Raw genomic sequence first — 25,985 nt, forward strand, 5'->3', positions numbered from 1 at the left:
ACCCAAATAAAAAGAGCCTGAATGGCCAAAACAATCCTAAGTAAAAACAACTAAAGGCATTGTATTACCCAACTTCAAACTATATACAAGACTACAATAACCCAAATAGCATGGTACTGGTACAAAAACAGACATATAGACCAATGGAACAGAAAAGAGAACACAGAAATAAAGGTACACACCTACAACCATCTGATCTTTTACAAACTCAGCAAAAATAAGCAATAGGGAAAAGATTCCCTATTCAACAAATGGTGCTGGGATAACTGGCTCTCCATGTACAGAAGAATGAAACCACAGCCCTACCCATCACCATATACAAAAATCAACTCAAGATGGGTTAAAGATTTATTATTAATTATTATTACTATTATTATTTTGAGATGGAGTCTTTCTCTGTTGCCCAGGCTGGAATGCAGTGGCGCCCCGACTCACTGCAATCTCCCCGACCCAGGTTCAAGCGATTCTCCTGCCTCAGCCTCCTGAGTAGCTGGGATTACAGGCACACACCACCATGCCCAACTAATTTTTGTATTCTTAGTAGAGACTGGGTTTCGTCATGTTGGCCAGGCTTGTCTCAAACTCCTGACCTCAAGTGATCCGTCCGCCTCAGCCTCCCAAAGTGCTGAGATTACAGGCGTGAGCCATCATGCCTGGTTTTTGGGTTAAAGACTTAAATGTAAAACCTCCAACTATAAAAATCCTAGAAGAAAACCTAGGAAATATTCTTCTCGATAATGGTCTTGGCAAAGAATTTATGGCTAAGACCTCAAAAGTAGTTGCAACAAAAACAAAACTTGACAAGTGGGATTTAATTAAACTGAAAGCTTCTGCACAGCAAAAGAAGTTATCAACAGAGTAAACAGATAATTTACAGAATGGGAGAAAATATTTGCAAACTGTACATCCAACAAAGGTCTAATATCCAGAATCTGTGAGGAACTTCAGCAAATCAACAAGCAAAACACAAATAACCACTTTAAAAAGTGGGCAAAGTATATAAATGGACTCTTCTCAAAAGAAGGCATACCAGCAGCCAACAAACATATAAAAAAATGCTCATCATCACTAATCATTAGAGAAATGCAAATCAAAACCATAATGAGATACCATCTCACACCAGCCAGAATGGTTTTTGTTCAAAGTCAAAAAATAACAGATGTAGGCAAGGCTGTAGAGAAAAGGGGACACTTACACACTGTTGGTGGGAATGTAAATTAGTTCAGCCACTGTGGAGAGCAGTTTGGAGATTTCTCAGATAACTAAGAGTTGAGCTACCATTTGAACCAATGATCCCAGTACTGGGTATATATCCTAAGGAAAAGAAATCATTCTACCAAAAGGACATCTACACCCATATATTCATCACAGCACTATTCACAATAGCAAAGACATGGAATCAACTTAGGTACCCATCAACGATGAGGACTGCATAAAGAAGATGTGATACACATACATAATGGAATACCACACAACCATGAAAAAGAATAAAATCATGTCCTTTGCACAACACGGATGCAACTGGAAGCCATTATCCTAAGCGAACTAACAGAACAGAAAACCAAATACCGCATGTTCTCACTTATAAGTGGGAGCTAATCATTGGGTACACACAGACATAAAGATGGGAACAACAGACACTGGGGACTACCAGAGGTGGGGGAGAGGGAGAAGGGTAAGGGCTAAAAAATGACCTATTGGGTACTATGCTCACTTCAAGGGTGACAGGTTCAGTCATACCCCAAACCTCAGCATCATGCAATATCCCTTTGTAACAATTCTGCACATGTACTTCCTGATTCTTAAATAATAAAAGTTGAAAAAGAAAAAACAAACCATGACCTCTGCTTTATATTGTACACAGCTAATGGGTACTTTTGATAGTTAAATCAAGTTTCCAACAAGATTGATTTATTTTTTCTATGAAATGTTTGAGACCCTATGCTCTTATTTTCACCAGTTTCCCGCACTTAGCTTCTGGGGGAGCTTATACTGAGAGATTAGCTAGGAAGTTAATGAATATAACTTTTCTGAAGTAAGATACTAAAGGCTTCAAGTAAGACAGCCACAGTGCAGAAAGGGCAGGGAGGCAATGGAGAAGAAGAAATATTAAGTATGCCTCTAAGGTTTTTTTCTGGTTGGCAACCTGGGAGAGTTGTGGTACTGGATCCAACAAGATAGGAAATATGTAAGGAGCATCTCTGATGTGACAGATGGAAAGAAATGACCAATTCAATCGCAAACACATTTCTTGTGTAATGCCTTCAGAATCAAATGCCTTCAGGTGTGATATTGTACTGGTAGAAGAAAATAACAACCCTACCTGAATACTCAAGAGGAAGGGCAATAAATATATACACTTATTACTTGTCAACTAAAAATTTAAAAAAAAACTATTTTTTTAAAGGGTAGGAGCAAACTCAAGATATGTCAAAGTACTCTAAAGATGTATGTATCAGCTATCTATTTGCCACAATGACGTTGCATAATGAAAAACTACATAAGCACTTATTTTGTTCAAGCTTCTGCTCGTGATTGGATGGTTCTGCTGGTGATTGGATGGTTCTGCTGGTGATTGGATGGTTCTGCTGGTGATTGGATGGTTCTGTTGGTTCCAGCTAGGCTCACTCATGTTACTTTGGTCACAGGCAAGCCTGGTTGGGTTAACATTGCTGATCTCGGCTAGCTTTAAAGCTTTGGCTGCAAAAAAAAGGCTGTCTCAGCACTGCTATTGTGGTCTCTCATCCTCCAACAGACTGATTCTCAAGGGAGTGGCAAAGTTTAGTGAGAGGAAGCAAAGGCACAAAAGGCCTCTAGAGGCCTATCAACTGGGCACAGCTTTACTTCTGCACATTATATTGACTAAAGCAAGTTCTAAGGGCAACTCAGATTCAAGGGGCAGGGAAATAGACTCTGCCTCTTGATGGAAGAAGTTCAAAGTCATATTACAATGGGTATAAATAAAGAGAGGGAAGGAGAATAGGGGCCATTTTTGCAATCAATGTATCATATTTCTTAACCCATTTTTTTCTGAAACAACCTGTTTCTGTTTATTCAACTTAGAAAAAGAGAATTAGAGATCTGCAAAATTTTAGACCTAAATGGGACTTTTGTGGTTATGCTCTCAAATTGCATGCCAGAACCTAAAGTATAAGTAGATTTAATAATTTATGAACAAAATCTAAATAGGTATAAGCCTAAGATTAGAAAGTAGGCTTTCCAAGGTCTGGATCCACGCCCTTTCATCAAACCATGACACTGGTTCCCCAGAGTATTCAACCTTTTTAAATAACTGTTCACTCACGAGGCCTTTTTTTCCAGAACAATATTTGGAAATTTACAGTTTTTTAATTTAAATAATAAAATCTTCATTTGCAGGAAATATGAACACAAAGACACTTTTTACAAATGACTCATTTTATCCATCATTATCCATAATTATTTAGTAAGTAATATAAAGATATTTGTGACTAAATATAATGACTATGTGCTATAAAAAGAAAATTATATAAATGGATTTATCATTACTTAGCTTGACTCTGTAGCACTTGGATTAATAACTTCTTTAAAAACAGAACATAAACCATTCTAATCACTTATTTAAGGTTTCTAGAAACACTTTCTGATTCATAAATGTTCTCTCCTCATGCTACTTGATTTTTCTAGTTTATCTTGCCTTACTAATAATTAAGGAACTCTAAATTGAGAGTACATGTAAGTTATTAGATGATGACAAATGTCAACCTGATTTCTCATGCATAGCAAACTAATTTAAGAGTACAGAATTTTATGCTTTCTACTTGAAGTACACTTTATTATAGTCCATAATCAGCCTTTATAAACAGGGGATGATGAGAATGAAGTCTATACCCCCTCCTTTTTTTTCTAACTAGAAATGTAGAAATAACTAAATAACTAAACTATAAAAAGAAAATGGTTAAATAAATTCTGGATATTCCACACAAAGGAATATCAAATCAATGACAAGGGAAAATGCTCTAAAGATAATGTTAAGATCAAAAAAAGAATAAAAGAAAGAAAGAAAATATTTATATATAGCATAATCCTGATTGTTTAAATGTATACAATACAAACACTGGAAGGATCTATGGCAAAATATGAACAGTGGTTTCTTTCTTTGGATGAAGAAACTTTAAGTGACTTATACTTTCTTCTTTGTACTTTTATGTATTTTTTAATCAAATCAAAATAAATTTTAAAATTACATTATTTAAAAGATTAGTAATTGAAAAATGAGAAAGGAAAGTAAATCACAAGATTAAAATGGTGAACATTTAAAATGCAATAAGCCTTTTAAAATTAATATATCTGAATAAAATAATTATTTAATAAAACGTTTTACATGAACTTGATTTTTTAATCATCCTGTTTTCAAAATTAGTTATGAAACCATAAAATTAGAATGCATGACACAACAATCCCATTTTGCAGAAAAGCTGACTCATGCCCAGAAAGATTAAATGACTGATTTATCCAATAATATGTAGTCAGGACCAAGACTCACCACCTAGCCACATTCTATCTATTTTATCATTCTTCCTCTCTAAAAACCCTAAAAGGAAAAATAAATTAAAATACTGAGAATTAATACATAATATACTAGCAGGCTGTTTTAGTGTACAAATGTCTTGCTCATCTTCTTTTATTTATGAGTACATTTCTAGAAACAGTACCTCTGAAGTTTAGCACTTTTGTTTTAAAACATTATTACTTTCCAGATTCACATATGGCAATGTTTTGATTTTTTTGACATTTTCTTCTTGATAACAAACGACATTTTGCTTCAGAGGCTTTAGTTTACAAAGACAGAGCAACACACAAAGCTAAGAACCAAAGCATCTATTTTTTACTTACTAGTAATTGAAAGACAGAGCACACCTTGGGCCAAAATTTATCTCATTAAATTTTTAGGCTGTTGATATTTTAAAAATGCACATGACATGGTTCCTGATTTCAAAGAGCTTATGGCACATTGGAGGGAGATAGATATACAAGTAACTAAGAGCAATACAAGGCTGCAGTTACTAAAACAAATGTCTTTACAAGCATAAAGGAGAGGCTGGTTACTTCTACATTGGGAGATATGAAGTAAGGCCTTCAAGAACTGTTTTATTAACTGAAAGATTGAGCCGAAAATTCTTCAGTATAGTTCAAAATTACATTTAAAAAAAAAAAAAATGAAGAAAACAATGAGTGACATGAGCAAGATGGCTGACTAGAAGCCTCAAGTCCTACTGCATGCATCAGAGGAGTAACAGAACCCTGGTGAGCACAAAATCCCAGGAGGGCCACATAGGGAACAGCAGAAAGCACCAGGACCCCACAACCCCATCTCCCAAAAAGAATCAGCTGGGAACCAGGAGGAACTTCTCCCCCTCTCAAGGAGGTAAGCAAGAGGATTTCAGCAACCCCCATTAACACCTTGGACACCTGCAGTCATTACACTGGGGTCCCCTGCAGTCCTCACAAGCACTAAGCCCAGCTAAGGGAGCTGCCTGGAGTTCACATAGCTGTGATCCCCCCGGAGAAGGAGCCGGCACTGTGCCCCATCCCATGGCCAGCGCAGCTACAGTGCTATGCCATTTTGGAAGTGGAACTACAGCTGGAGTGTCTTGTGCTAGGGGAGAGTAGTCACTTCATCCCTGAGCCTAAGCCACCACTGAGCCACCCCAGCCTAGCGGCCCAACATCCCTAATCAGAGCTGAAAGCAGCTATTACACACTTCCCTGTGGGGCCAAGTAGAGATGGAGCTGCTTTACCTACTCCTGCTCTATCTACTCAGGCCAAAGCTGAAGTGGTATGCAGCCTTCTGGAAAAATAGCACCTTGGCTGCTCAGAACAATTTTGCCTCCATGGTACCTTACTTGCAGCAATGTCCTGCATCCCAGGAAATGGTGCTTGGATCACTCAGAATAGTCACACAGTATGACCTGAGCCAAAGCAGCACATTGTCCTGGGAAAATTGGTGCCCTGGCTGAGCTAATCAGCTGCACATCCCAGGGCTGAGCTGATGTAGTACACTTATCCCAGGAAAACAGGACAATGGCTAAGCTGAGACACCCCACCCTATATCCCTAGTGGCCAAAAAACTCTAATTACCCTGCTTCCCTGGAGCTGGACTACCTCCCTAGAGTCTGAGCTGCTGAGACACTCCTCTCATTGGACAGTGGAGTCATTACTGTGCTGTCCTTCCCCTCCAACCCCTGCAGAACCCTCTCAACAGCTACCTGCCATTCTGGGGTACTTGCTGCCACTGTACTGGGCCTAACAGAGTCTGGGATAGTGCTGAGCCCCATCATCCTGGAGTCTAGAGACACTACTACAAAGTGATTTATCTGCTAGGACGTGAGTTGTCACAGAGCCCTATTGGCTAAGGTTCCCAAATTGCAGCTGTATTCTGTTCCCCAGGTTCAAATCTCCAGACCACTCCTTCTTCCTCAAAGTTGGGCCAGTAGTGTGCCTTGGCCCCCCAGGGGTAGAATCATAGCTACAACCAGCCCCCACAAGCCCAAGCTACTAGGAAGTGCCTCAGAGTCACAGATCCTGGTTCTGTGGGCAACTCTGCTACAGAAAGAAATTCTGTACCCCAATTCTACATTCAACTCTGCTACAGAAAGCAATTCTGTACCCCAAGACCCAGGTGCCACAAGAGGTTTACAAGATCCTGAGACTAGGACCCCAGCCCCACAGCAACTCTGAGCTCCTGCACCTAGAAACCTATGCTGTGCAGCTGCTTATAGGCTATGTCAGACCTAACACCAAGAGGATCCCCTTGCCTAAGGCTCCTCAGGGTAGGTGGGGAATATGAAAATAAGAGGATCTCAAAAGCCCTTGACACTGAGGACATTAACAAACTATGCCACTGCTACAAACTTCTACAGCATAGGTGACTGGAGTGCCCAGAATTATTGCTGATGTTGAACACAGCTGAAGAAGCTGCATGAAGACTGCACTTATCTGGAAACAGAGTCCCTATACCCTTCCTAACTAGCACACTAAAACCCAGTTGCAGGTGAAAGTATTTCTCTACAAAAGCCACTGTAGAAATTTTGGAAGATGTATCAGATACAAACATCAATGCGGGGACAAAAGAAACATGAAAAAGCAAAAATATATGACACCACTAAAGGAACATAATTCCATAACAGACCCCAATAAGAAAGAGCAAACCCCAATAAAAAGGAAATTAATAAATTTCCAGATAAAGAATTAAAAATAATCATCTTGAGGGAACTAAATGAGATATAAGAAAATACAAACAGATAATTCAATAAAATCAGGAAAATGATTTATGATATGAATGAGAAATTCAACAGAGATAGAAATCATAGAAAAGAATGAAACAAATCCTGCAGATAAAGAATTCAATAGGAATAAAATTTTAAAATACAATATAATAGAGAGCTTCAACAGCAGACATGATTAAACAGAACAATCTCTGAAACTGAATATAAGTCATTAGAAATTACCCAGTCCAAGAAATAAAAATGAAAGGGTGAGGAATGCCTACAAGACACATGGGACACCATTAAGCAAACAAAATTCTGTATTATGGCATTACCAGAAGGAGAAAAGTAGGGAAAAGGCATAGAAAACTGATTAATGAAATATCTGAAACCTTCCGAAGTCTGGAGAAAGATACAGGTATCTAGATCCAGGAAGCTCAAACAGATTCCCAAACAGATTCAACCCAAAAAGGTCCTCCCAAGGCTTACAGTCAAATTGTCAAAAGTCAAAGAAAAAAAGACAATTCTGTAAGTAGTAAGCAAAAAGCATCAAGTCACGTATAAGGGAATCTCCTTTAGACTAACACCAGATTTCTCCATATAAACCTTACAGGCCAAGAAAGAATGAAGTGACATATTCAAAGTGCTGAAGGGAAAAAAAAATCCAGCCAAGAATACTATACCTAGCAACACTATCTTTCAGAAATGAAGGAGAAATAACATCTTTACCAGATAAGCAAAAACTGAGAGAAATCATCTCTCATCACCACTAGACCAATTTATAAAATATGTTCAAGGTAGTCCTATGTCTAGAAGAAAAGAGATATAATTACTATCATGAAAACACACAAAAGTATGAAATTCACTAGTACAGCAGACACAAAGAAGAAAGAGAAAAGAATCAAATCTTATCACTACAGAAAACCACCAAATAATACAAAATAAGAGGAATGATACAAAATAAGAGGAAAAAAGACACAAAAGCTATACAAAAAAAAGAAAAAAACAGAAAGCTACTAACAAAATGACAGGAGTAGGTCCTTCCTTGTCAATAATAACCTTGAATAAAATGAATTAAATTTCCCCACTTAAAATTTTGATATGGACGGAATGAATGGATTTAAAAAAAAAAACTCAACTATATACTGCCTAGAAAAACATTCCACCTGTAGAGACACACATAGACAGAAAGTGAAGAAATGGAAAAAGATATTCTATACAAATGAATATCAAAAGCAAGCTGGAGTAGCTATACTTATGTTAGATAAAATGCACTTTACATCAAAAATAGCAAAAAGAGGCCAAGAAGATCATTATATAATGATAAAATTATCAGTATAGCAAAGGATATAACAATTATATATATAAATGCACCCAACACTGGAGCACCCAGATGTATAAGGCAAATATTATTAGAACTAAAGAGAGAGATCAACTCCAACACAATAATAGTTGGGGACTTCAATACCCCTACTCTCAGCAGTGAACAGATCATCTAGGCAGAAAATCAACAGAGAAACATTGAATTTAAACTGCACTTTAAATGGACCTATCAAACATTTATTGAACATTTCATCTAACAGCTGCAGAACACATATTCTTTTCATCATTACATGAAACATTCTCTGGGAAAGACCACAAGCTAGGTCACGAAACAAGTCTCAACAAATCTAAAAGAATTGAAATCATACTATCTTTTCTAACCACAATGGAATAACATGAGAAAACAATAACAACAGGAACTTCTGAAATTGTACAAATACATGGAAATTAAACAACGTACTACTGAATGACCAAAAGGATACAGTTATACACTGTTGGTGGGAATGTTAATTAGTATAGCCATTATGCAAAACAATATGGATCAATGGGTCAATAAAAAAAATTAAGAAATAAATTAAAAACTCTTTGAAACAAGTGAAAATAGAAACACAGCATACTAAAACCTATGGAATACTGCAAAAGCAGTTTTAAGAAGGAAGTGCATAGTAATAAACACCAACATTAAAAAAGTAGAAAGATTTTATTACATTTTATTTTATTTTAAGTTCCAGGATACAGGTGCAAGACCTGCAGGTTTGTTGTGTAGGTAAACATGTGCCATGGTAGTTGGCTGCACCTATCAACCTATCACCTAGGTATTAAGCCCCATATGCATTAGCTATTTACCCTGATGCTCTCCTTCCCCCCACGACCACAACAGACTCCAGTGGGTGTTGTTCCCCTCCCTGTGTACATGTGTTCTCATTGTTCAGCTCCCACTTCTAAGTGAGAACATGTGGTGTTTGGTTTTCTGTTCCTGCATTAGTTTGCTGAGGATAATGGCTTCCAGCTCCATCCATGTCCCTGCAAAGGACATGAACTCATTCCTTTTTATGGCTGCATAGTATTCCATGGTGTACATGTACCACATTTTTCTTTATCCAATCTATCATTGATGGGCATTTGGGTTGATTCCATGTCTTTGCTATTGTGAATAGTGCTGCAATTAACATAAACTTGCTTGTATCTTTGTAATAGAATAGTTTATATTGTCATTCTATTATAAATTATTCAAAACCATTCTATTAGACAGATTTTAAATAAGCAACCTAACAATGCATCTCAAGGAACTAGAAAAGCAAAAAAAAAAAGAAAGAAAGAAAGAAAGAAAGAAAACCAAACCTACAATTAATGGAAGAAAAAATAATAATAAATATCAGTACAGAAACAAACAAAATTGAGACAAAAAAATCAATGAAATAAAAAGTTGTGTTTTTCTGAGAAGACAAACAAAATTGGCAAACCATTAGCTAGGCTAACCAAGAAAAAAAAAGATCCAAATAAATAAAATCAGAAATGAAAAGAAATTTCTACATATACCACAGAAATAGGAGGGATTATTAGGAACTATTATGAACAACTATACTACAACAAATTAGAAAACCTAGTAGAAATGGATAACTTCCTGGACACATACAACCTACAATTATTGAATTGGGAAGAAATAGAAAACCTGAACAGAAAACATTTGCAAATTATTCATCCAACAAAGAATTAATAACCAGAATACACAAGAAACTCAAACAACTCAACAACAACAAAAAAATCAAATAATCTGATTTTTTTAATGGGCAGATGAGCTAAATCGACATCTCTCAAAAGAAGACATACAAATGACAAATATGTATATGAAAAAATACTCAGTATCAGTCATCATAAGGAAAATGCAAATCAAAACTAAAATCAGATATCATCTCATCCCAGTTTGGATGACTCTTATCAAAAAGACAAAAAATATCAAACACTGGCAAGAATACAGAGAAAGAAGAACTCTTATACACTGTTAGTAGGAATGTTAATTAGTATACCCATTATGCAAAACAACATGAAGGTTTCTCAAAAACTAAAAGTAGAACTACCATATGATCCAGCAATCCCACTACTGGGTATATATCCAAAGGAAAGGAAATCAGTATGTTAAAGAGATATCTGCACTCCCATGTTTACTGCAGCACTATTCACAGTAGCAAAGATACAGAATCAAAGTGACTGACAAACAGATGAGTGTATGAAGAATATGCCACCCGCACACACACACACAATGAAATATTATTTAGCCATAAAAAAGAATGAAATTCTGACATTTGCGACAGCATGGATGAACTTGAAGGATATTATGTTAAGTGAAATACGCCAGGCACAGAAAAATAAATACCTCGTTCTCACTCACATGAGTAAGCTAAGAAAAGTTGATCTCACAGAATTAGAAAATGGAATAGTGGCTACTAGAGGCAGGGAAGTGTAGAGAGGAAGAGATAAATATCCAAAAGTAGTCAATATATACAAAAGCACAGCTAGGTAAGAGGAATAAGTTGAGCATTCTGTACCACTATAGGGTGACTATAATTAAAACAATTTATTGTATATTTTCAAATAGCAAGAAGAGCAGATTTTGAATGTTATCAACATGAAGAAATGATAAATGCTTGAGGTGATGGATATGCTATTTGCCCTGATTTGATCGTTACATATATATATGTATCGAAATATCACACTGTACCCTATATGTATGTACAATTATTGTGTTCATTAAAAACAATAAAAGCAAAAAAAATTGTACTATTAAAAAATACTTATTATGTAATATTAATTGGAAAAACAGGATGCAAAATTAGTATACACAGTATAGCTCTGCTTAAAAGTGACATGCACAGGGCAGATAAACAGGTGGAGCACAGGGAATTTTTAGGAAAGTGTAACTATTCTGTATGATACTATAATGATGGATATACATCATTTTACATTCGTTCAAAACCCATAGAATGTACAACACAAAGAGTGAAACTTAATGTAAGCTTGGACTTATAATGTGTCAATATCAGCTCAATGGTCATAACAAATGTCATACTAATGTTTGATGTTATAATAGGGAAGACTCTAGGTGAAAGGGGTAGAAAAAAAGGGTATATGGGAATTCTTTGTGCTTTCTGCTCAATTTTTCTGTAAATTTAAAAGTGCTCAAGAAAATAAAGTCCTTTTTTTTTTTTTTGAGACATGGTCTCATTCAAGAAAATAAAGTCCTTTTTTTTTTTTTTTTTTTTTAAGACATGTTCTCACTCTGTCACCCAGGCTGAAGTGCAGTGGCACAATCTCAGCTCACTGTAGCCTCAACCTCCTGGGCCCAAGTGATCCTCTCACCTCAAACTCCTGAGTAGCTGGGACCACAGGAGCGTTCCACTACAGCAAGCTAACTCTTTGAGGGTGTTTTTTTGGTTTGATTTGATTGCAGAGACAGAGTTTTGCCATGTTGCCCAGGCTAGTCTCAAACTCCTCGGCTCAAGCGATCTGCCTGCCTTGGCCTCCCAAAGTGCTGGGAATGTAAGCATGAGCCACCATGCCAGGCCCAGAAAATAAAGTCTATTAATTAAAAAATAACAATCAAATCTAATGACTATCACCAAACCACTGTTCTATGTGTTAAGAAGGCAGTAAGAGATATTTCATAGATGGCTTCCCTCAAAACAACTTTCAATTATCTTACCTGATTTACAGAATTTTATAAACATAGATCCTTATGAAATGAAAAGAATGTACTTACCCCATATTAAGTGTTATAGTGGAAACAAAAATTTATGAGATACATTGCCAGATAGTGAGGAACATGCAATATTGTTACAGAGTCAATATATATACATAAAAACCAGATGGTGTACTAGTTAGGAAAATATTAGCAGCTATAACAAATATACCCCAAAAATTCTGTGACCTAACACAATAAAAGTCTATTTCAGGAAGACAGATCTACTGCCATGTTCACTGCAACATTACAATAACCAAGATATGGAAACAACCTATGTTTCTAGAGACAGATGAATGGATATAGAAACTATGATGTATGTGTGTGTGTGTAATTAAATATCATTCAGCCTTTAAAAAAGGGGAGATCCTGCCATTTGCCACAGAATGAATGAACCTAGAAGTCATTATGCTAAGTAAAATAAGACAGACACAGAAAGAAAAAATATTGCATGATCTCATTAATATGTGGAATATAAGGGAAAAACAAATATACAGAAATACAGAATAAAATGATGTTTACCAGGATCTATAAAGGGAGAGAAAATGGGGAGATATAGGTCAAAGAATACAAAGTAGCAGATATGTAGGATGAACTAAAAATCTAGTGTATAACATGAGGACTATAGTTAATAATAGTATGTTATATTTAGGATTTTTGCTAAATTAGTAGATTATAGCTGCTCTTGCCACAGGAGGGAAAACTGGATAACTATTTGAGATGATGAATATGTTACTTTGTTTCACTATAGTAATCATTGCGATATATATATCATATATATCATATATATCATATCATATATATCATATATATCATATCATATATATCATATATATCATATACATATCATATATATATCATATATATCATATATATATATCATAACACCATGTTCTATACCTTAAACACAAACAATACATTTTTAAGCCTATTTCATAAGAGTTCAATGTGCATGTTCCTGGTTGGAAAATGACTTTTCTCTATGTGTTGATGCAGGGATACAGGCTCTTTCCAGCTTGTTTGCCACTTATTGGTAGCCCCACAGTCCCCTCATGTCAACTGGTGGATGAGCAAAGATAGAGTTGAAAAGGCATGCCACTCCTTATCCTCCTTAGTTTAAACATAAAGTAGCTCTTTCTCCTTTACCCACTGGTGACAACTAATGACATAGTCACACCTACAACTGGGAGGGCTAGCTGGGCAACTGCTTCCTAGCAACAACTCCACACTGTGGAGGGTAGAACACAAATCTCTGGTAGATGTCTATCTGATCATTCCTGGCATAGATTTTTTTTTTGAAGGACATGGAGGAATTGATGGGTTTTTTTTATACCATATCAAAAAATAACCTGATTGTAGATATAATTGGTGACTCTCTCTGATTGTTAGAAAAACTTGGTCTACACTAATGTTTCTCAAACCTTAGACTTCCTACAAAGATACATGCTTGTGAAGCTAGAATCTCTCATAGTAATTAATTTAAACAAATTATTCTTACATTGTGTTTTTTTGGAGGTACTTTATAGTTGAAACCACCTTGTGTGAAGCCATTTTGGCACATGGGTAAGTTGACACACTTGGAGGCTTATTTAGTCCTTCAACAAATATTTATGAAGCATTAACCCTATTCCAGGACACACACTGCTCTTCAAGAAACAAAGACAACAGAAGATTTCCCAGGTGGCCGGAGGGAGAGGCTGACTTTTTAAATTAATCTAAACTGAGATTCTAGGGAATAATTAAAAGAAGATACTTTAACATCTCTTGCAGAATTTTTTATTTGAGACCCCCCAAACCATAAAAGTACATGGACTATCCACTGCCGAGCATAAACTTTTGGGGCAAGGGTGGCAGAGGGTGAGGCTGGTACTGGGAATGAAAGAGATTATTCCACATGACACTAGATCTACATGTGGAATAATTATGAAGTAGATCTATGATAAAAACCATGATTCAAAGGTATCCAAGAAGGGGAACAGAGTGTGTGATGATACTCTTCATGGAACTAGAGGTGACCAGCAAATGATAAAGTTTTGAGAGAGACCATAAATTTTATTAGAGGGTGTTGAGTATGAGATAACTCTAGACTATATAAAAATTCATCTAGATGTAAGAAAAGTTATTTACTCCCAAGAACTTAAATACAGTTTATATTCAGATCTTATTCTGTTTTTCAAGCTTGTTTTTATAAATTAGTATACAGGGGGAAAAAAAAGAAAGAAGGGAAAAAAAGAAAGAAAAGAAAAAGGAAGAGACAAAGGTAGATAGATAATATCATTGGGTCTTTATGATATTATATTTGGCAAGATTTAGTCCTCCTTTTTAGAGGCTTTAACTGCATTTTGCAAATCAGGACAATTTTTTATTAAAAAATCAAAATCACCTGGCAGGAACACGCACATTGAACTCTTATGTGAACATGAAATAGACTTAAAATAATTTATTGTTTGTATTTAAGGTATACAACATGACGTTATGAGACACATATTCAAATATTGAGGCTGCATCAAACATTTTGAAACACTTATCAAAGGCATACTGTCTTTTAGGGACCACCTACTCTTTAAAACCAAACCAAACAAAACAAAGGTGCTGGTTTAAAAGCAAACCTAGCTTTATTGTGGGTCTGGTATAAAATCATTGCTATGGTGGTGCTATTCATCTCTTCTATTTCATCTCTTGTTATTTACACTCTGATTTTAACTGTACATTGTCAGTTATTCAAACCCACTTTCCGGAATCAAAATTCAGGTCAGTTCCCCTGACAATATTTGTACATCTCATCGAATCTTAACTTTTGTTCATTCTATAGCAATGACACCATGAGTAATTTTTAACATTGTTTCCTGGTTGGCAATATATTGTGAAGTGGCTTTATGAAGTAATCTCTAGGCAAGACAAATTCAGCACAAAATAGGATAAGGATATAAGCAACAATAGCTATACATTTTATTAACTGCCTGTGTTGACCTGGAATTCTTTTCTTTTTTCTTTTTATTATACTTTAAGTTCCTGGCATACACGTGTGGGACGTGCAGGTTCATTACATAGGTATACATGTGCCATGGTGGTTTGCTGCACCCATCAACCCGTCATCTACATTAGGTATTTCTCCTAATGTTATCCCTCCCCTAGCCCCCCACTCCCCAACAGGCCCCAGTGTGTGATGTTCCCCTCCCTGTGCCCATATGTTCTCACTGTTCAACCCCCACTTATGAGTGAGAACATGTGGTCTTTGGTTTTCTGTTCTTGTGTTAGTTTGCTGAGAATGATGGTTTCCAGTTTCATCCATGTCCCTGCAAAGGACATGAACTCATTCTTTTTTATGGATGCATAGTATTCCATGGTGTGTATGTGCCACATTTTCTTTATCCAGTCTATCATTGATGGGCATTTGCGTTGGTTCCAAGTCTTTACAATTGTGAATAGTGCTGCAATAAACATACTTGTGCATGTGTCTTTACAGTAGAATAATTTATAATCCTTTGGGTATATACTCAGTAATGGGATTGCTGGGTCAAATGGTATTTCTAGTTCTAGATCCTTGAGGAATTGACACACTGTCTTCCAAAACTGTTGAACTAATTTACACTCCCACCAAAAGTGTAAAAGTGTTCCTATTTCTCCACATCCTCTCCAGCATCTGTTGTTTCCTGACTTTTTAATGATCGCCATTCTAACTGGCATGAGATGGTATCTCATTGTGGTTTTGATAAAGACCTAAACCATAAAAACCCTAGAAGAAAACCTAGGGAACACCATTCAGGACATGGGCATGGGCAAAGACTTCATGACTAAAACACCAAAAGCAATTGCAACATAAGCAAAAATTGACAAATGGGATCTAATTAAACTAAAGAGCTTCAGCACAGCAAAAGAAACTAACAGGCAACCTACAGAATCGGAGAAAGTTTTTGCAGTCTATCCACCTGACAAAGGGCTAAAATCCAGAATCTACAAGGAGCTTAAACAAATGTACAAGAAAAAAAAGAAACACCCCCATCAAAAAGTGTATGAAAGATATGAAAAGACACTTTTCAAAAGACGACGTTTATGTGGCCAACAAACGTAAGAAAAAAAGACCTGAAATTCTTTTAAGTGTTTATCGCTGTGAACGTGATTGTGAACATATTTGATTGACATATATTTTCATTTTAAATACAGTCATGGACAGCATAATGACATTTAGGTCAATGACAGGCTGCATATATGGTGGTGGTCCCATAAGATTACCATAAGATTATAATACAGCTGAAAAATTCCAATTGCCTGGTGACATCATAGCTGTTATAATGTTGTAGCACAATGCATTACTCATGTATTTGTGGTGATGCTGTTGTAAACAAACCTACTGGCCTGCCAGTTGTATAAAAGTATGACACATACAATTATGTACTGTACACAATACTTAATAATGATAATAAATAATTATGTTACTGGTTTATGTATTTAATACATGACAATATTGTTTTAGAGAGTACTCCTTCTACATATATATGTGTATATATATGTGTGTGTGTGTGTGCATGTATATATAGACATATATATATATATATATATATATGTATTTTTTTTTTAGATGGAGTCTCGCTCTGTTTCCCAGGCTGGAGTGCAGTGGCATGATCTCGACTCACTGCAACCTCCACCTCCCAGGATCAAGCGATTCTCCTGCCTCAGCCTCCTGAGTAGCTGGGACTACAGGCTCGCATCACCATGTCCAGCTAATTTTTTTGTATTTTTAGTACAGATGGGGTTTCACCATATTGGCCAGGCTGGTCTTGATCTCCTGACCTCATGATCCACCCACCTGGACCTCCCAAAGTGCTAGAATTACAGGTGTGAGCCACCGCACCTGGCCATATATATTTTTTAAAGTTACCTGTAAAACAGCCTCAGGCAGGTCCTTCAGGAGGCATTTCAGGAGAAAGCATATGTTTTCCTAGGAGATGACAACTCCATGCCTGTTACTGTCTCTGAAGATCTTCCAGTGGGACAAGATGTGGAGGTGGAAGACAGTGAAATTGATTATCCAGACCCCATGTAGGCCTTAGCTAATGTGTGTGTTTGTGTCTTCATTTTTAACACAAAAAAGTTTTAAAAGTAGAAAATTAAAAAAAAAAATTTTAGTGGAAAAATACTTATAGAATAAGTATGTGAAAGAAAATATTTTTGTTCAACTGTCCAATGTGTTTGCCTTTTAAGCTATTTTATTATGAAATAGTCAAAATTTTTTAAAATTAAGTTTATAAAGTAGAAAAGTTATAGTAAGCTAAGATTAATTTATTATTTAAGAAAAAATATTTACAAATTTAGTGTATTCTAAGTGTACAGTGTTTATGAAGTCTACAGTAGTGTACAGTAATGCCCTAGGCCCTCTCATTCACTCACCACTCACTCATAGACTCACCCAGAGCAACTTCCAGTCCTACAAGCTCCATTCATGATAAGTGCCCTATACAGATGTACCATTTTTTACCTTTTATACCTGGTTTTTACTGTATCATGTCTATGTTTAGATATGTGTAGCTCATAAATAATTACTACTGTGTTACAATTGTCTATGGTATTTAGTACAGTAACATGCTGTATTGGTTTGTAGACTAGGAGCAACAGGTTATACCATATAGCCTAGGTGTGTAGTAGGCTGTGCCATCTAGGATTGACTCTCTGATGTTTGCACAATGACAAAATCACCTAATAACACATTTCTCAGAACATGTCTCTATAGTTAAATAACATATGACTATATTTTCATTTAAAATAGTCACTCGAATTTGAAATGGCTATGCTTATTGTCTCCAGATCTCTCTCTCTCTTTCTCTATATATATATATATGTGTGTGTGTGTGTGTGTATGTGTGTGTGTATATATATATATATGAAAGAGTTAGAAACACTACTAAGAAAAAATAAATAAAAAGCCCAAACTTTTAAAAGTCTGCATACAGTTGTTGCGAAAATAAATGGGATAATATGTTTAGAGAGTGCTTAGCATGATGCCTGGTGGGTTATAAATGACCAATAAGTGGTAGGGATTTTTATTAAGAAAATGCCATAGATCTAAATATTTTTTAAAAATCAAAGTACTCCTAACCACAAATTTACTACTTCTTAAAATATTTTCATAATATTTTAACCAATGAAAATTGTAAATTTGAACTATTTCACATAGATAGCAAAGTAACAATACTTTTCCCTCTTATTTTTATACACAAAAACATAACAAAATGTTTGTTAAAGATTAGTTATTGCTTATATTTATAAAGTAACTATTTTTAAGTTTATCATTGGTATACTGATTAACCAGCTTTGAAATGCAACAGCAAATAATCCTGACTTGGCTTAAAGAATAGTTTCCAGAGATTACAAAAACATCTTCATACTGCCTTTTTCTGTTATCCAAGGCTATGGATACTCTGAAAATTCTGGTGAAGAAAGTAATGTTCTGGACATATTCATAAGCAACCTTATTTTTATAATGTAATCATTAGAATCATAAGAATTATGGTGACCACACACACCCATCAAAACCATAGTGGTTTGTGGGCTGTCTAAAACACTCTTGAAGAGAAGAGAGGAAGATTCTGTTGCATTTGTGACCTCTAGAGGCCAACGGGAACGTGATATATTTTATTCACTCAACAGTGCCTCCAAAGACAATCCTCAAGAGTTTAAGATTTATAGGCATTAAAAAATTGAGCAAATGCAAGAGAAGAGAAGCTCCATTTTAGGTGGATATGTTATCTTGAACTAACAACCACAAACCACAAATTGAAGTTTTAAATAATAATTTGAAAAAGTCTCAGACACTTGGAGAACCTTCATGGAAAATGAAAACCTCCCCTACTTCACGGTGCAGCTGTCCAGATTAATTACTTATTGTAAGTAATCATCATATTGAAGATGAACACAGCATAATGCACTCACTGGACCCTGGAGTCAAAATTAAATTCCAATGTTTGCTTGTTTGGTATTCTGCAAAAATCATTAACCCCTCTGAGCCTCAATGCTCTCATTTGGAAATTAGGTAGGTATAATTAACCTACATTACAGTGTTGTTTGTAGATTAAATTAGATAACATATATTCTGGATGTATCTTGAAAACTGCCAAGTATTAAACCAGTGACACAAATTTCATTATGATTATGACACCATTTGTTCATAAGTTTCATTTTATCACTAAATGATATTTTTTCACCAGAGCAATAAAATCAAAACAAAATATTAGTCTACTAAAGTCTTATTTAAGTTTAAAAAAAGGCTTGAAGTAGAGGTTCTTCACTCCCTTTCTGTGTGCTATTGCATAACAGCCCTAATAACACTAGGCAGAATCAAACATCAACAGTGAAGAGTTAGCGGCCCAATTAAAATTACCGCCTTTTTTCTTAAAGATGCCAATTACGGTGTAACCTCTGAAATGTTAGGGAATTTTTTGACTTCTCAACGTGTTCAGAAATGGTATCCACCAACCTTTCCATACATGACCATTGTGTTTAAGAGCTGTCTTCAAGGATCAAACTTTCCAAACTAGCTTCTTTTACAGTGGGAGTGAAGTCTGTGTTACTGCATATTGGCACATTCACATAGCCCATCTATCACATAAGAAAGGTCTAATAAAATATGGCTAAAGTATTGCTGCAAAACTCCCTTTTCCCTTCTTTATTCCATTAATGCAGAAGTCTAATAATGGATTAATGGATGCCTCTAAGAACTGAGAATGTTCTTCCATCCCATAGAGCACCATAGGATGTATTTACTTGACCATTACAATTGTATTGTCTCTAACCAAAATGCCAATCCCAAACGCTTATTTTCAGCTCACTCTCTCTCATGCCTCACAATAATTTTTGTTAAATCTTCACGACTCACCTCAAACATGCTCCACTAAAACCTCTTCTGTTATTCTCAACAACTAACCCTACTTTTAAAAGTCAGTGCCTTAAAACAACTCTCTAAACTTCCCACTATCTACTTATCAGTACATTTGTAGCTGCAACCATAACTTCATTATTCCCTCCTGCCTCACTGAATAAGGTTATCTTCCACCTAAATTGAAACTTCCACACCATGTCCTATGTCCTGACATCTACCTATGTTTCAGTCATAATTATGTTAAACTGCAAGTGAAAGAAAACACAAAATGGTAGTGGCTTAAACAGGATAGAAATTTGTTTCTTTTTTGCAAAAATTAGGATTCTACATAATTAAATCAGGGCTAGTATGATGACTCTACAACGATCAGAGGTATGACTTCTTCTGACTTGGGTCTCCACTAATCTGAACATATGGCTTCTACCCCATGGTTTAAGATTACTACTGAAGTTACAGCCAACATGTGTGCATTCCAGTCCACACAAATGCATCTACGTTCCTCCCATTGACTAGAATCTAATCCCAAGGCCTAGCTAGCTGCAGGGGAGACAAAATAATGCATTCTCTGTTATAGAAAATGGTAAGCCCAGCTAAATATTAAGAGAAGTGGTGAGTGGAAGAATGAACATTAGTGAACAAGTAACAGTCTCTGCCACAGTCCTCTCCTGCTTTCTCATGTTCTTCTTTCTGTTCACATTTCCTTTTCCCTCTGTCTTCTAATTCCACCTCTCTATTAGGTCTTTCTTTAATCTGATCAACCATCTTTCTAAATCCTGCGTCTCTAGCTACTGCTCTGCTTCTTTCCCCTTTTCCGCCAGGTTTTATGAAGACTTTACTCTCACTGTCTTCACCTTCTTGCTGCATTTGCTCCTAAGCCTGTTGAAATCTGATGTATGCCCCTATTGTGGGTTGAACTGTGTCCCCCTAAAAAAGATATGTTGAAGTCCTAACCCCTCATACCTGTGAACGTGACCTTATTTGGAAATAGTGTCTTTGCCAATGTAATCATGTTAAGATGAGGCTATACTAGATAAGAATGGACCCTAAATCAAATAACTTTTGTCCTTAAAAGAATGCCATGTGACACAGAGAAGGGACACAGAGACACACACACACAGAGAGAATGCTATGTGGCAATGGAGGCTCAGATTGCAGTGATGCATTTGTAAGACAAGAAACATCACAGATTGCTAGCAGATACCAGAAACCAGGAGAGAGGCAAGGGTGGCACCTACCCTAAAGCAGAGAGCATGGTCCTGCTGATACCTCGATTCTGGACTTCTGGCCTCCAGTACTGTGAGAGAATAACTTTCTGTTGTTTTAAGCCACTATATATGTAGTACTTTGTTATGGTATCTCTAGGGAACTAACACAGCCCCATCCACCCCACTGAAAGATCCTTTACTAATGTCACAATAATCTCTTCATGGCTAAATCCAGGGGACACTTGTCAGAACTTTCAAAATTTGTTATCTCTCTAAAACATCTGACAAAATTCCTCACACCCTGCCCTTGAAATCCTTCTGCCCTTGGTTTTAAGACACCACTCTACTGGTTTCCTCATATCTCCCAGGGAATTTCACCTCAACTTTCCTCTCTAACTCTTCTGTTTTGGCTCATATCCTAAATATTCCTGTTACCTTCTTCCAATATAACATATTAACTGAAGTGAAATAAGTCAGTCACATAAGAACAAGTACTGCATGATTCCACGTATCTGAGGGATCTAAAATAGTCAAACTCACAGAAATAGAGAGTAGAACTGTGGGTGCCTGGGACTAGGAAGACGGGGAAACAGGGAGCTGCTGTTCAACGGGAATAAAGTTTTAGTAATGAGAGATGAATAAGTTCTAGCGATCTGCTCTATAACATTATACCTACGGTTAACACTGCATTATGCACTTAAAAATGTGTTAAGAGAGTAGATCTCATGCTAACGGTTCTTACCACAATTAACTAATTCATTAAAATGTTAACTGAACCAAAATACGTTTAATTCACCCCATCCTGCTCCCAGAGTCCCAGTGAAATGAATAGAATAACATTTTAACATTTATTTAATTCATGTATTTATTCAGCAAACATTTATTAAGTGTCTATTATATTCCAGACACCGTGCTGGGTACTAGGGATACAGTAGTGACCCAGATAGATTAAGTACTGGACCTCATGAAGCTTCCATCTTTGTGAGGTTGTAATAAGAAATAACCAAAGAAATGTAGTAGATAATTACAATGTGTGATATGCGGCATTAAGGGAACAAATGGGATGACGAGATAGAGCAGAGGTCAGCAAATTTTTTCCTGCACAGAGGTACACAGAAAATAGTTCAGGTTTTTTGGGCCATATGGACTCTATTGCAAACTACTCAACTCTGCTGTTGTAAAGCAAAAAAAGCAACTAGAGGCAACACATAAGTGAATGGGTGTGGCTGTGATTCAATAATACATTATTAAAAAAAAAAAGGACAATGGACCAGATTTAGGCCTGTGGGCCATAGTTTGCCAACTCTTAAAATAGAGAAAAGTTGGGGTAGGTCAGTTTAGATACAAAGATCAAAGAAAGCCTCTTGAAAAAATAGCACTTGAGCCAAGATCTGAAGGAAAGAAAGAGCTACACCTACTTCCCTCAGCCCACTAGCCTTTCAACTGGCAAAGATAACAAACAAATGTTTTATTTTTCTGTTGTTTGGCTCTAAAAGACTTGAATGACAACCCACATAATCTGTAAAATTGATCATTCCAAATGCTAGATAGACATCAACCCCTGTATCCTCGGTGTGAAAATTCACAGGCAAAGTCACTGAATTTATGAAAAGACTTATGAAAAAAGATAGGGATCAATCTGAAGCACTAGATAAAAATCTCCCTTCAAACAGACTTACTGAAGTAAACGGGAAAAGGGATTACAGAATCTCTTATCTGTATTCTTAGCAAGAATTGAAAACACACTGAAACTATAAAAGAAGAATAATCTAACGTACCATAAATATTATTTTATATCAAAATCTTTATTACTATAGAGACATCAAATTTTATACTGGGTTACTATTGAATCAGTGTACTTGTTGAAAAATGCAAAAAAAAACAGGAGCTATGAAGAACACATTTAAGAAATATAATTAACTTACGGTAGAAGCTCAATATAGAAATAGAGCATATAAAGATAAAGCAATAATTATTAGAAATTATAGAATAGGTCAGGTGCGGTGGCTCACGCCTCTAATCCCAGTGCTTTAGGAGGCCGAGACGAGCAGATCACGGGCTCAGGAGATCGAGACCATCCTGGCTAACACGGTGAAACCTTGTCTCTACTAAAAATACAAAAAAATTAGCCGGGCGTGGTGGTGGGCACCTGTAGTCCCAGCTACTCCGGAGGCTGAGGCAGGAGAATGGCGTGAACCCGGGAGGTGGAGCTTGCAGTGAGCCGAGATCGCGCCACTGCACTCGAGCCTGGGAGACAGAGCAAGACTCGGTCTGAAAAAAAAAAAAAGAAAGAAAAGAAAGAAAGAAAGAAAGAAAGGAAAGAAAGAAAGAAAGAAAGAAAGAAAGAAAGAAAGAAAGAAAGAAAGAAAGAAAGAAAGAAAGAAAGAAATTATAGAATAGATTTTCCTTTTAGCTGAGAAGTCTTATTTTTTCAACCCAACTGAATCAGTACCAGGCCAAATTCATGTAGAAGGAAAACCCAAACCCAGACATTTACCGCTGAAATTGTTGAATTTGAAGGCTTTGGGAAAACTACATATATCTAAAATAGAAGAGAAAGTGGGGTGAGTATGATGGGAAGAGAGAATATAATATGCAAACAGAAAAATGTTCCGAAACAGAGGTCACCTCTACAACTCTAAATGCTTTTAGAAACAAAGATTGTGATCCAGGGATTCTGTATTCATTCAAATTATCACTCACATCTAAGGGCAAAAAGATCTGCTAAAGATTCAGGAAGTATGTTACTTCTGTAAAATAATTACTATAAGAAGTACTTCAATCAAAATTTTTATAATTTCGGGTCTTACGTTTACGCCTTTGATTGATCTTGAGTTAATTTTTGTATATGGTGAGAGATGGGGTCCAGTTTCATTCTTCTCCATATGACTATCTGGTTTTCCGAGCACAACTTATTGAACAGGGTGTCCTTTTGAGAGGTGACAGCATACTGGCAGCGCTCGCAGCCCTCGCTCGCTCTCGTTGCCTCCTCGGCCTTGGCGCCCATTCTGGCGGCGCTTGAGGAGCCCTTCAGCCCGCCGCTGCACCCTGGGAGCCCTTCTCCGGGCTGGCCGAGGCCGGAGCCGGCTCCCTCGGCTTCCGGGGAGGTGCGCAGGGAGAGGCACAAGCGGGAACCGGGGCTGCGCCCGGCGCTTGCGGGCCAGCTGGAGTTCCGGGTGTGCGTGGGCTTGGCGGACACCGCACTCGGAGCGGCCGGCCCAGGCAGTGAGGGGCTTAGCACCTGGGCCAGCAGCTGCGGAGGGTGGGCCGAGTCCCCCAGCAGTGCCGGCCCACCGGCGCTGCGCTCGATTTCTCGCAGGGCCTTAGCTGCCTCCCTGCGGATCAAGTCTCAGGACCTGTAGCCCGCCATGAGCCTCCCCCTCTCCACCCTCCAGACCAATCGGCTCTCTGTAAAATGGACCAATCAGCAGGATGTGGGTGGGGCCAGATAAGAAAATAAAAGCAGGCTGCCCGCTCCCGCAGTGCCAACCTGGCGAGGTCTCCTTCCACACCCTGGGAGGTTTGTTCTTTCGCTCTTTGCAATAAATCTTGCTGTTGCTCACTCTTTGGGTCCACACTGCCTTTATGAGTTGTAACACTCACCACGAAGGTCTGCAGCTTCACTCCTGAAGCCAGCAAGACCACAAACCCACCGGGAGGAACGAACAACTCCAGACGCGCCGCCTTAAGAGCTGTAACAATCACCGCGAATGTCTGCAGCTTCACTCCTGAGCCAGCGAGACCACGAACCCGCCAGAAGGAACAAACTCCGAACTGCCGCCTTTAAGAACTGTAACACTCACCGCGAGGGTCCGCGACTTCATTCTTGAAGTCAGTGAGACCAAGAACCCACCAATTCCGGACACACTTTCCCTGTTGCATTTTTTTTGTTGACTTTGTTGAAGGTGACTTGGTGTAAGTAGATAGCTTTACTTCTGAGTTCTCTATTGTGTTCCATTGATCTATGTATCTATTTTTATACCAGTACCATTCTGTTTTGGGTAGCATATCCATCTGAGATTTGAACCAGCAGATACAAAAAGCATAACAACAACAACAACAAAAATGAGCGAACAACTGTGACAGGTTTCCAAATGTAGCTGCAACATTACCTCCCCTCCCACAAGCTCTTCAGTCATGCAGCCTTGCTACTCTTCCATGAAAAGTCTATTCCATCCTCTTGAATCTGGGTTGAAGCTGTGACTGCTTTGGCCAATGCCACCCTGCAAACATAAAGCTATGCTCAGACTAGACATACCCCTTAATTGGCCAGGTAGCTTCTGTTTTGCTTCCGTTGGAGCTGTGAGTTGTGCTTAAGAAAGGGCAAGTGGTTCTTCTGAGGAAGAGGACACATAGAGGAGCATGGAGCACCTCAGACCTCTAGCCCAATGGAGCCTTCAATGACTCCAGCCTCAGCCTTTATCTGACAGTGAACACCTGAGATACTCCAAGTGAGAACTACCCAAATGAGTCCAGTAAATTCAAAAAACTATGAAAGAAAATACAAATTGGTGTTTTTTAAAGACACTAGAAATAAATCCCCAAACGGCAATTAATGTAGTAAAACAATGTGCTGCCTAATTGTAATTAATTTTACAATA

At 37.2% G+C, this 25,985-nt stretch overlaps 1 protein-coding gene across 1 annotated transcript in view; it reads right to left on the reverse strand.

Annotated features, from left to right (window-relative positions):
• The window catches only part of TSPAN8 (tetraspanin 8), a 254,741-nt gene extending 229,971 nt beyond the window's left edge, over nucleotides 1-24,770 (reverse strand). The window contains exon 1 of the mRNA XM_054663409.2: nucleotides 24,195-24,770. The gene's annotated coding sequence lies outside the window, so the exon portion shown is untranslated. The remainder of the gene's footprint in view (nucleotides 1-24,194) is intronic.
• Nucleotides 24,771-25,985: the final 1,215 nt, after the last annotated feature.

The sequence above is a fragment of the Pan troglodytes genome, chromosome 10 (genome assembly GCF_028858775.2).
Source record: "Pan troglodytes isolate AG18354 chromosome 10, NHGRI_mPanTro3-v2.0_pri, whole genome shotgun sequence".
Taxonomy (NCBI): Eukaryota; Metazoa; Chordata; class Mammalia; order Primates; family Hominidae; genus Pan; species Pan troglodytes.